Source organism: Sceloporus undulatus, chromosome 6, assembly GCF_019175285.1.
Source record: "Sceloporus undulatus isolate JIND9_A2432 ecotype Alabama chromosome 6, SceUnd_v1.1, whole genome shotgun sequence".
NCBI lineage: Eukaryota > Metazoa > Chordata > Lepidosauria > Squamata > Phrynosomatidae > Sceloporus > Sceloporus undulatus.
The window spans coordinates 18,801,445-18,812,425 of NC_056527.1; positions in this window are offsets into that span (position 1 = coordinate 18,801,445).

The window sequence follows — 10,981 nt, forward strand, 5'->3', positions numbered from 1 at the left end:
AGGCAATGACTCCATAGTCTCTACAAAACATTTCACCCTTTGTATCTGTTCCTCTTTTCACATGATATGCGATGGTGCTTCTGCATTTTTTGAGTACCAGATGAATAGGTGTAAGGATGAGCAAATGATCACAAGACACTGAAAGACACCGAAGGATAGAATCATATGTGCCTCCTGGCCTGTACTCCTAAACTAGTCCAATGTTGTGGTGAAAGATATTGTCTCCACTTTTGTTGAAGTAAAATTGAATTACCACTTCTGCCAACTTCTGTAGTTGGAAGGAGAAAATCCATCCTGGCCTAAATCTCATGCAGGAGGGCCGGCCCAATACATTTTGCTGCCCAAGGTTGATCAGTAAATGACATCCCCATTCCCTCTGCTCCTAAACAGAGTATGTAGTGGCTAAACTAATCCAGCTTTAACCTCACAAGCATATCTTACCTTCCCTGGTGAGTTAAAAAAACTGAATAAAATTAAATAACTAACTAGCTTTCCCTACTACATAACAGCCAAAATATGCAGGCTGTGTTTGGCCACCTCAGACTGCTAAGTCAACTCTGCAAGGCTGCAACATGTCTCTTGTGCCAGCCCCATTTACCTTGAATCTTGAATCCAGAGACATGAGCTCTATGGCAAATTTCATTCAAAGTGAATCCTACCCTCTCAATTAGTCTCTTCTCAGATCTAGAGAGGAGTGCTTGTGCTGTGTGGCAAAGTGTGCATGAATATTGGCTTTTTAACTCAGGAAGATCAGCAGAGCTGAGAGTCAAGCTAAAGTCAAGCCACATGAAAAGACTGCTTTGTATCAGAAAGCGGTATAGAATCAGTTCTGTCTACTTTCATGCTTTCTTAAAGACACCATGTCTATAGAGTATTTCTCAGCAAAACAGAAGAGATTTCAGTCACTTTTGCTAGGAACCATCACACACATCATCACCCTCATCATCACCAGTGGCATCATCATCTAAAAAGTGCAGCATCCTATCTTGTGTCAGTTTGTATCCCCTTTCTCCTCATACTGTCTCTCTCTTCCAAAGTGGAGATCGGATCATTAGTGAGGCACATGACTGGCAGAGAGCACCATTTCCTATTTCTCACTCTCCGTGGTGATTATCATTCCCATCACAAAGGTTAAGATTCTGACTTCCTGACTGAGCACAACCAAGACTGTTTTGTAATAAGCACGGCATGGTGGAATCTCAATTAGAATGGGTGAACGAAGCAGTCCTCATAATGGAAGTTGCACTGAAGTCTGTCAAAAGAAAAGAACATGAGGAATGACTGGAAATACTGAGTTCTGTGGCGGCAGGAGACCTAAGAAAATAAGACTTTAAAAAGTCAGGGAGAAGAAAGCTGAAAGCAAACCTTTTAGTTTGTCTATCACACAGCTTCTCAGGGTGAGATATCTAGCTTCCACAGGGAAGAAAGTGCAGGGAAGCTATTAAGGGAAGTTTGAATAGGGACCCTGGCTAACACTTGACTCATCATTAGACAGGTATATGTTATTTCATCGACTGCATTATGAGCATTTCTAGGCAGTAGATGGCAGCTGTGGATGATGAACTGGTGATCCAAGGGAATCTGGGTGGGATTCCAGCTTCTGTGTCATTTCCTGGTCCTGCTCAAAGAAAAAAAAAGTCTGCCTATGAAACATTTTAGTCAAATAGATCAGAGCAAGAGTGGTGTAGTGGTTTGAGTGTCTAATGAGGACTGTGGTGATCAGTGTTCAATTCCTTACTCATGGAAACCCATTGGCTGACCTTGGGCCAGTCACACACTCCCAGCCTTCAACACTCTCTCAGAGGAGGGCCATGGAAAAACCCAGAGGGAAAACCTCTGAATCCTTCTAAATCAGTTTTGCCAAGAAAACATTCTGATATTGCCTTAGTGTTGGAAATGATTTAGAGGTGCATAACAACAACAAGAGGTTAGATGGAGCCCCTAATATTAGGATCCCTGCTATTGGGAAGGCTTAGGTGGTTGAGGAGAAGGTCCAACTGTCAAAGCAGAAGATGATAACCAAGCCTATGCCCATATACCCTCACAGTTTAGCAAAGAAAAGAAAAGAAGCTCAGCCTTCTTGTAAAAACATAAAAAACAGCTTTACTTACAAATGTGAAGTTGAAGGCTTGCACTGCTGGCATCCATAGTGTTTTGTGTGTGAGTATTTTGGTCTATGTAGCCATGTTTTACCAGCATCTGTGGCTAGCATCTTCAGTGAAATGAAGATGCCATCCACAGATGCAGGTGAAATGCCAGGAACAAACTCTTCCAGAACATGGCCTCATAGCCTGAAAAACCCACAAAAAACTATGGATGCCAGCAGTGAAAGCCTTCAACTTCGCACAAAAAGCTGTTACTAACAAGTATTTGTTTATACTCTGTCCTCAAATACTTGGTCAAATGGAGGAGAGAGCAGTGGGGAAAGGCTGCTGGTTACAGTGACATAGGAAAAGACAGGGCATTAAAAAGGTAACAAATGGGTAGTTACTTTAAATGTATATTGTGCCTAAATTCTTACAAACAAAACTAGCAAGTAAACAAGGTGAAGTAGCCCACTCATTTTTTGTAAATAGACTCCACTTCTAGAATATATTAGATATATTGGGCACATGCCTCTAAATATGTACAATCAGAGCCAGTTGTAGTTGAAGCCAAGTAGTGACGGGGAATAGGATGGCTTGGACAGTTCTAATTTCTGTGCTCAGTTTTAGATCTTCTACAGTTTTTCTAGTTCTTTCATAGCTGCCCTTCCCATTTCCAATCTTCTTATTTCCTGGCTGCAGTCACCTTTCCTATATAGCAACTGTGTAGTGCTTAATACTGTAATAGTGTACATGGATAATAACATACTCCATAATATTGTACTACTGTACATGGATCTCTGCTAAATGCGCATGGCTGACTCCCCGTTGTGGCATTGAAATCCATAATGTGATATGCATTGGTACATGTTCTCCATAGAGTCTTTGCATGTGCCACAATAGGACCATTATAGAATGAGAATGAGCAGAAGCCCATGGTAGACCCATATGATGCATGCTGATATGTATTGACCTCCGCTTCTGCCTGTGTCATCTGCATGAGGCTGGTGTACAGTGTCCCACAGTGTCCCACATGCATAACACATGCTGAAATCCTGCATAGAACATGAAGCTTCATTGTTGTAACTATGCTCCATCTTCTGTCTGACCTGTAATGCCACCACCACCTCATCAGTAAGGCCAGGCAACCACAAGAAACAAAGCAGACATGCATTTTTTTCTAGCAGAGCAGTAAAAGAAATATCGACATCTTGATAAAAAGTGTTTCCAAATGAGGATATAATAGTTTTTAAAAATCTGGGTAGCAGAAGAGCCAAGCAAGTCTGGTTCTGATACACAGACGTCTCTGCAGCCTTGAATTAGCAAAAGTCAACCATTGGCTCAAAAGGAAGCACATATGCCTGGAAAATTTCCTGCCTCTTTTAGTTTTCTCTAAAAGTTAATTTATCAGTTGGCATTTGTATTTTATATTGGGCCCAAAACGTTCTCTCATGGAAGGGGATGGGACTCTTGCCATTGATTTCTACAGGAGCAGGTGTGTGTCCTTAATGAGTCGTGTGGCGGTGTCAGTATATACACAGAAAGCCTGGAAGCCGTCAGTGTTAGAAACACCAGGCAAAGCAATTTATATGAATCTTGAAACACATGAATAGTGCATGCTGGTGACATTTAAGAGTTGACAAGGAGAGTGAGGGATATCAAGCAGAAGAACAGAATTTAAACAAGAAGATACTGTCATATTGGAGCCATTCACCCTTCACTTGGCAAAGTTATTTTTTTTAAAAAAAGATTTTGAGCAGAAAGGCAAAGTGAATGCTAATAAATGAGCAGTTCCTACATTAGATGATTAAAGTTAATTTTGCTTGCTGCTTAGGACTGATTTGTACGACTACTTATTGTAGTCCCCCCTCCTCCCTGATACACAAATGTTTATAAGTCAACTTCAGTTCACTTCTCTTCATTCACAGGGGCATAGAATAAGATAGCTATGGATGAAACCTAATATTCGGATTTTGAAGAGTGGAGAAACATTTTGTTTAAATGGAAGTAGTTATTAGAATTAACTATTATTAACTGATAGATAATGTAAGACAAGTATTTAGTGCAGTAATTTTTTTACTTTATGTCTTTATTAATGAAATGGATTATGGGGGGAGTGCATTCTTGATTGTTTTTTAGATGGAGGAGACTTAATTAGGATTAGGATTTAAAAGGTGAAAAAATAATTGGAAGTCATGTATATGTCTTATTACTATTCTTTCTTAGTCTGTCTTATTACTATTCTTTACTGTTCCTTTATTCTGTTTTCTTGTTTCTCCTCCCCTCATTTGTTATGTGCAGACTGCTTTTTCTATTTTTATTCTGTAGTATGTAATTCTTTGGAGGTCTTTAAGCAGAGGCTGGATGGCCATCTGTCAGGGATGCATGGCAGGGGATTGGACTGGATGGCCCATGCGGTCTCTTCCAACTCTACGATTCTATGATTCTTTGATAATAAAATTATTTTAAAAATAGAGTCCTAGAGTCAGAGGATCAAAGAGTTGGTAGGGGCCATATGGACCAACAATTCCAGCCTCCTGCTCAGTGCAGAATCTCCAGCTAAGCATCCCTGGCCAGTAGCTGTCCAAACTCTTTTTGTAGAAGTCCAGAGAAGGAGACCCATTACCTCTGTAGGCAACTGGTTTTATTGCCAAACTGCTCTTACTATCAAGAAGTTTCTTCAGTTGAAAAGTACTCTCTTGTAACTTCAGACCATTAGATGGATGAAACCTAGTATTTGGATTTTGAAGAGTGTCAAAGCTGATCACCAGGAATCCAAAAGCAGTGACAGGTGAGAGAAAATATATATTCTCGAATGCATTTTAGACCCTAAGTTATGTTCTGTTGGATAATACACATTTCTTTCATCCACTCATTGCCCCCCCCCCCCCATACCAGATAGAACTGGTCTGGACTTCCCATCCTGTTTTACTCTCAAAGCAGGCCCCCAGACTGATTTTCTTAGTCAAGTGCCTTCTCAAAACAGCAGAGAAATTAAAAACAGGTTTTACAGCAGCTTTACAAGGCTACTGTGGACTATTGGGAGGATGGTTTCCCTCTTACTCATCCTCTTTGCTTCCTCATGCAAGCCCAGGTGCACCCACCTTTTTTTTTTCCAGTACAGAAAGCACCTTCTATTCCTAGTTGACAAAGTGATTCAAAACATTAGCACACACAAACACATACAAAACTCCATGGAGATCATGCCATGGAAATATGTGCATGCTTTCCTGATCCCAAATTCAAACATTAGCACAGGCCAAGGTAGTTATTTTAAGAAAGGAAATGCAGTTGCTACATATGCACTGAGGCATACGCTAAACTCTCCCACTGAAATAATCAATATGGTTTAAAAGTGCTTAGCATTGGCAGGAACAAGCACTAAATGATTAATTCCTTAGCAGTCTCCACATGAACCTTACAAGGCCCCAGTTGGTTTTTTAGACTCCAGTCAGTCACAATTTAGAATGCCTCCAGTACGCTTCCTATTTTGAACCAGGAATGCTTGCATTCCTTAATCCCACCAATCTTGAATTCAATCATGGAAGTCACTTGGTGTCTAAATAGAGACAAACTATAGGTCAATCTAGAGGGTGAAGGGAAGGCATATTCCCTATTTTTAACCTGTTTTCCTTCCTGCAGTGGGATTTCCTCAGCACCGAATGCCCCAGGAATTAGGCTTCTGAATTATACTCATGCTTACCTTTCAGTGACAAATAACACATAAACATGAAAACACATGAAACACTGGTGAGGAAGATTAGGTGCTGTGAGAAACAGACATCTGGCACTACTTGGGTGGCTACCTCTGAAAATGATGGCTATATTGTCAAGATTGGCCCTATTTGTCATGCTAAAGCAACACTCCGGCCTTGAGCTGTTTTTCTCCTTTAACTAGTAGGTTGGGTTGATCAGGACTGGGGTCATAATGTAAAGTGAGTATTTCAATCCTTTCTTAATTCCTGAAAATTGCAACTCTTCACTGGCTGCTATTTACATCAAGAAGGCAACTAACAGTAACACAAAGTGGGGAGGGGATTTCTCTGAAGACTGCAGAACAATTGTGCCCTCAGCCTTCTCCCCCTCAGCTTCTATTTAGAGTATTCTGTTTTAAATTAATGGAAAACCAAAATATCTTTAGTATGACATATAGGCCCTGTCTCCACAGAACAAACAAAATGGGTTCCCTGCCCCTGTCATCTTGGCAGTGAGTTGAAATGATGAACATCCAAATACCAGTACTGATGCAAACAGACTGGATAACGTCCAGTCTATTCAGCACCAAACCTGTTAAACCCCTCTTGAAACATATTAAAATAATTCTCTGTTTACTCTAGGCCTTTAGGGACGATCTGGAGCCCTCCGTTGTGATGCTGGGTAGCAGTTTAAAACATGTCCTGTTGTGCTGCCTGGCACTGGTGTTCATGATTTGCTCTAAAGTCAAGGCTGGGCACCTCATTCTGATTTCAGAGCAAAACGATGGGATGTCAGGAAGGCCTATGTTCCAAATGAACACATGCAAAACACTCATGGGCCTCATTCCCAATTACAGATAAATCGGTGTGCTATCTGAATCGATGGACTGATTCAACATTGGATCATGATTTACACTACACTTGCCCTGATTGCATTTTCTGGAATTTTCCGGCATCAAAACAACCCACTTGTGGTTCCCTTTCATGAATGAATTCATTCAAGATGATTCGGTTCTAGCCATCCAAAGGGAAAATTTGAATTGATTCTGATCCACTTGTGGTTTACACTTGCACTGAATCTATTGAAAAACAAGCAGAAAAAATCAGCATCAAAAATACATGGGTTAAATGGGTCTAGAGCATGGTCTCCCCTTTTGGAATCGCTTCAGTGATTCGGATTAAGTGGGAACCAGGGTCATTCGAACTGAATCACAATCTGGTTTAAAAGGTAGTGGGAATGGGGCCGTGGTTCTGTGATTTCCACTGCACTGTACCTCCAGGGCTGTGGCTTTGCTGGCTGAAGGATTCTGGGAGTTGTAGTCCAAAAAAGGATTGTTGCCGAGGTATGGAAACTATAAAAATGAATGAGATGTGGAGATAGCGAAGATGGGTGGAAGTTGCTGGTGCTCTTGGTTTGCAGAAGTCCCATGTTAATTAATTTAATAGGGCATCCACATGGGGTTCCTGACATTGTGCTTTCTGAGAACATGTACCATTGCTCCATTGGAAAGAGTCAAACATTTCAAATGTCAGTTTGACTAGCACTGTGGGCAATCTTACATAAATGGAAGGTAAAGTTTTTTTCCACTTCTCCTCAGTGAATGTAAAGAAACCAGTCCAGGTGGTGACTCTAATGCATTATGAGCAAATAAAGTTGTCCCACAAAAATGGCACCCATGTCTATAACACCTTTTACAAATATAAAAATAAAAAGGGCCATGGGGCGGTGAAGCAAAATGAACTATAAAAACCAATGTACAGCTTGGACCTTACTATTACAATATGTGCCACATGTGGGTAACAAAACCAGTCTCTGGAAATTTCTTCTCTGCAAGGCATTTTATAGAGGGCACTAAAATGCTAAGCAAAAGCTTTGAGGCTTTTGCCTTTGTTTGCACTTTCTCTACACATTCGGTGCAAATCTCTTCACATCTGGGAATTTATGAGTGGTTGCATTGTCAGAAATAACATTTGCTTGTGTGCTGTTTCAAAGGCACTGGTTATAAACTGCAGCATATAAAGTGATGAAAGACACATCACTGGCTGGTTCGCTAGATTTAAGTGGCAAAGTATGTGGGTTACAGTTCTTAGCAGTGAATCATTGGGTCCCTGATAACTGTCTTTATCCCCCAACATTAATGGAGACCACTAGCAGGAGAAGATTGCAACTAATTCAACTGCCCTGCCATTTTGGTAATGGGTCACCCCTAAAAAAACTATACTCTGTGGCAGAAAGATTCAAGTAAAAACATTCCGGGTGGATATGAGCAAGGTACAGGAATGGAGAAAAATATGAACATGTTCAAAACTGGTCAAGAAACATGTTTCTTGATTGTTGAGAATCTCTGACAAGGGAAACCCTGGACTGATGAGTATCTTGTAGTTCTGGACGTTTTACTTCATGCTACAGTTTTTACTTCCCAATAAATTGAATTTACATTATGTACCCTTTGGAAGAGTTTGGCATGCTAAACACACGCACACATACAGAGGAAACATGTCTAGGAGTAAACAGAAAATGGAGGGTAGGGAAATGCAGCAAGAAAGCAAACAAACAAACCTGAAAAACAAAAAGAGAGCCTACATTATTTTTTTCACTGACTGACAACAGAAAAATTACATGAAAGTGACCAGGATTTCAATAAAACTGAAGTAAAGTTAAAACTAAAAAGCTTTCTAGCCCTATGCACCGAGATGTAATTATGGGGTGGTGGTGGTAGTGAGGGTATTGTTTCCCCAGTAAGTATTCTGCTCCCACCAATTAAATTTTCCTTCAGTCCCCAAATTTCTATCATCTTAGTAAATTAAAACTGCATTTAAAAACACATTTTAGACAAACAAAAGAAAACAGCAAGTGAAATAACTGAGGGAATGCAAACACAACAAATGTAACTATTAATTGTGAAGAATGTTCAATGTCCTGCTCTCTGAAATGCTAGAAATCTGGGGACTAAAGGAAAACTTCATTTGGGGGTGGCAGAATTCATCTTGTATATACATGTACAAATTGACCTCATGTGTAAGTCAAGGGAAGTAGTAGTAGTTTATTGACCTGTATATAAGTCAACCCAGGATTTTAGGCTCAATTTTGGGGCATAATTTTTTTTCTTATAGTTGAATATATATATAGTTGAATATAATTAGCTTACTTGCTAATTAGCATACTTGCTGTTCACCGCTATGATCTTTGGAATAGCGGTATATAAATAAAACAAATTATTATTATTATTATTATTATTATACCATATTTGAGGAGCAATTACTTGATTTTAATAATAATAATAATAATAATAATAATAATAAAAATTATTTCTATACCGCTGTTCCAAAGATCACAGCGGTGTACAACAAGGATAAAAACATCACAACCCCACACCCCAACAGTATTACAAGAATAGCAATAAAAATAATTACAAACAACAACATCCATACAAGTGGCTGTGTAGAATGGAATACAGCAATACATTGTGAAGGGGAAGAGCATAACAACAAGGCTCACGGGGGGAAAGCCTGGCGGAATAAATAAGTCTTCAGGTTCTTCTTGAAGACATCAAGGGAGGTGGAAGTACGGAGCTCATTGGGGAGGGAGTTCCAGAGCTGTGGGGCTGCAACAGAAAAGGCCCTCCGAGATGAAACATATCTAGCATCTGGAACTCTTAAAAGATGTCTCTCACCTGATCTGAGAGTGCGGGGCGGATTTTGCCCTCCTATAGTTCCACTTTGATGTTCTTGTACAGTGAAACATAAAAGTGTATACAGAGGAAGAAACTACAGTGTGTAGGAAAATGACCTCCACAAAGTAAAATAAGATTTCCAGGTATTTTCTCTGATATCCCCAGGTAGTACATGATGGGGGAAATGCTTTGGATAAAGACAATATGAGGAATCAAGACACAAGTCCTATAATCAAGACTCAAAGAAAGCAGAGCTAACAAGACAGTCAGATCAGGTCTTTGCAAACCAGAACTTTGTGGTTTAGGAAAGTGAACTATTGTGTGCTATCAGTCTTGAGTTGCAATGTAGGAAGCAAAGTACAGTAAACTAATCTCTAAAGAACTAGTGAAATGTATTCTCTTTTCACCTGAGACATAGGAAATGCTATTTCATTCCAGACTTGCCAAATTTTCACTAGGTTGTTTCTCAAACAATTGTGGAAATGCTACCATTCTTAAAATTTGCCTCTGTAAAATTCTGGCCATTTGTGTATTTCAAGCTTTATTTTTAACCCTCAGAGCCTGACGTGCCAACATTGTACAGAGAATGTTGGGTTATATTGGGAGTGGTAAAATTGTCATCATATGGAAACTGCTGAGAAACAATTTAATGGCAATAAAGTTCTATTAAGAGTTGGAGAAACAAGAATGTTTTAATTCAAAAAGTATGTTGTTAGTGTTGGGTATTGCACCCGTCCCTCAAATATACACACCCTGCAAAGTTGTACAGTCTGTGTGTACATGCACACATTCCTTACTACTGAAATCTTGGGTGAGAGGAAAAAACAAGGCCTGGAATTCTCTGTTGTGGTCTACGATTAGTAACTTTATGCATTCCTAACTATGTAGGAAAGTGAACTATTGTGTGCTATCAGTCAGTGAATTGGGAAGATGCATAAATGGACGCTGGCAAGAGGGTCCCAATGTGTATATCAGTATTGTCTAGCCAGTGCTAGGGAATCCCATTGTGCTTCAGGTCCTGTTCCACAGCAGATACTTTTCTGGTTCCTCTATTTAGTAACATAATAGCGAACCCTTGTTGAATATGGAGATTGCAAAACTGCCCAATTCTCTTTTCCACATATATGTCCATCTATGAAGACCTAAGTCCCCAAGAGAATTCTGGCCATGTTTGTTTCAGAGGTGAGGGCTAATTAAAAGATGGATAATTCATTATGGTTTGTTCAGTCAGCCTTTCCAGACTAGAACATCCTTGCTGACTTGCCTCCCCCCTCCTTTTTCTCCCATTATCCCCCATCTTTATCTTTATTCTACCCAGACCCCGCTTGAAACTCTTATTTCATTTTAATCGTCATTGTATATTAATGTTTTTAACTTCTTTTCTTGGTTTAATCTCCTTTTATTATTTAATTATGTTTTTATGACTGGGGGAGGGATGGGGATCTTGGAATTTTTAATGTATTCTCTTTTAACTGTATTTTGCTTTACTGTTGTAATCCGCTTGAATTCCTAGAGATTAAGCGGAATG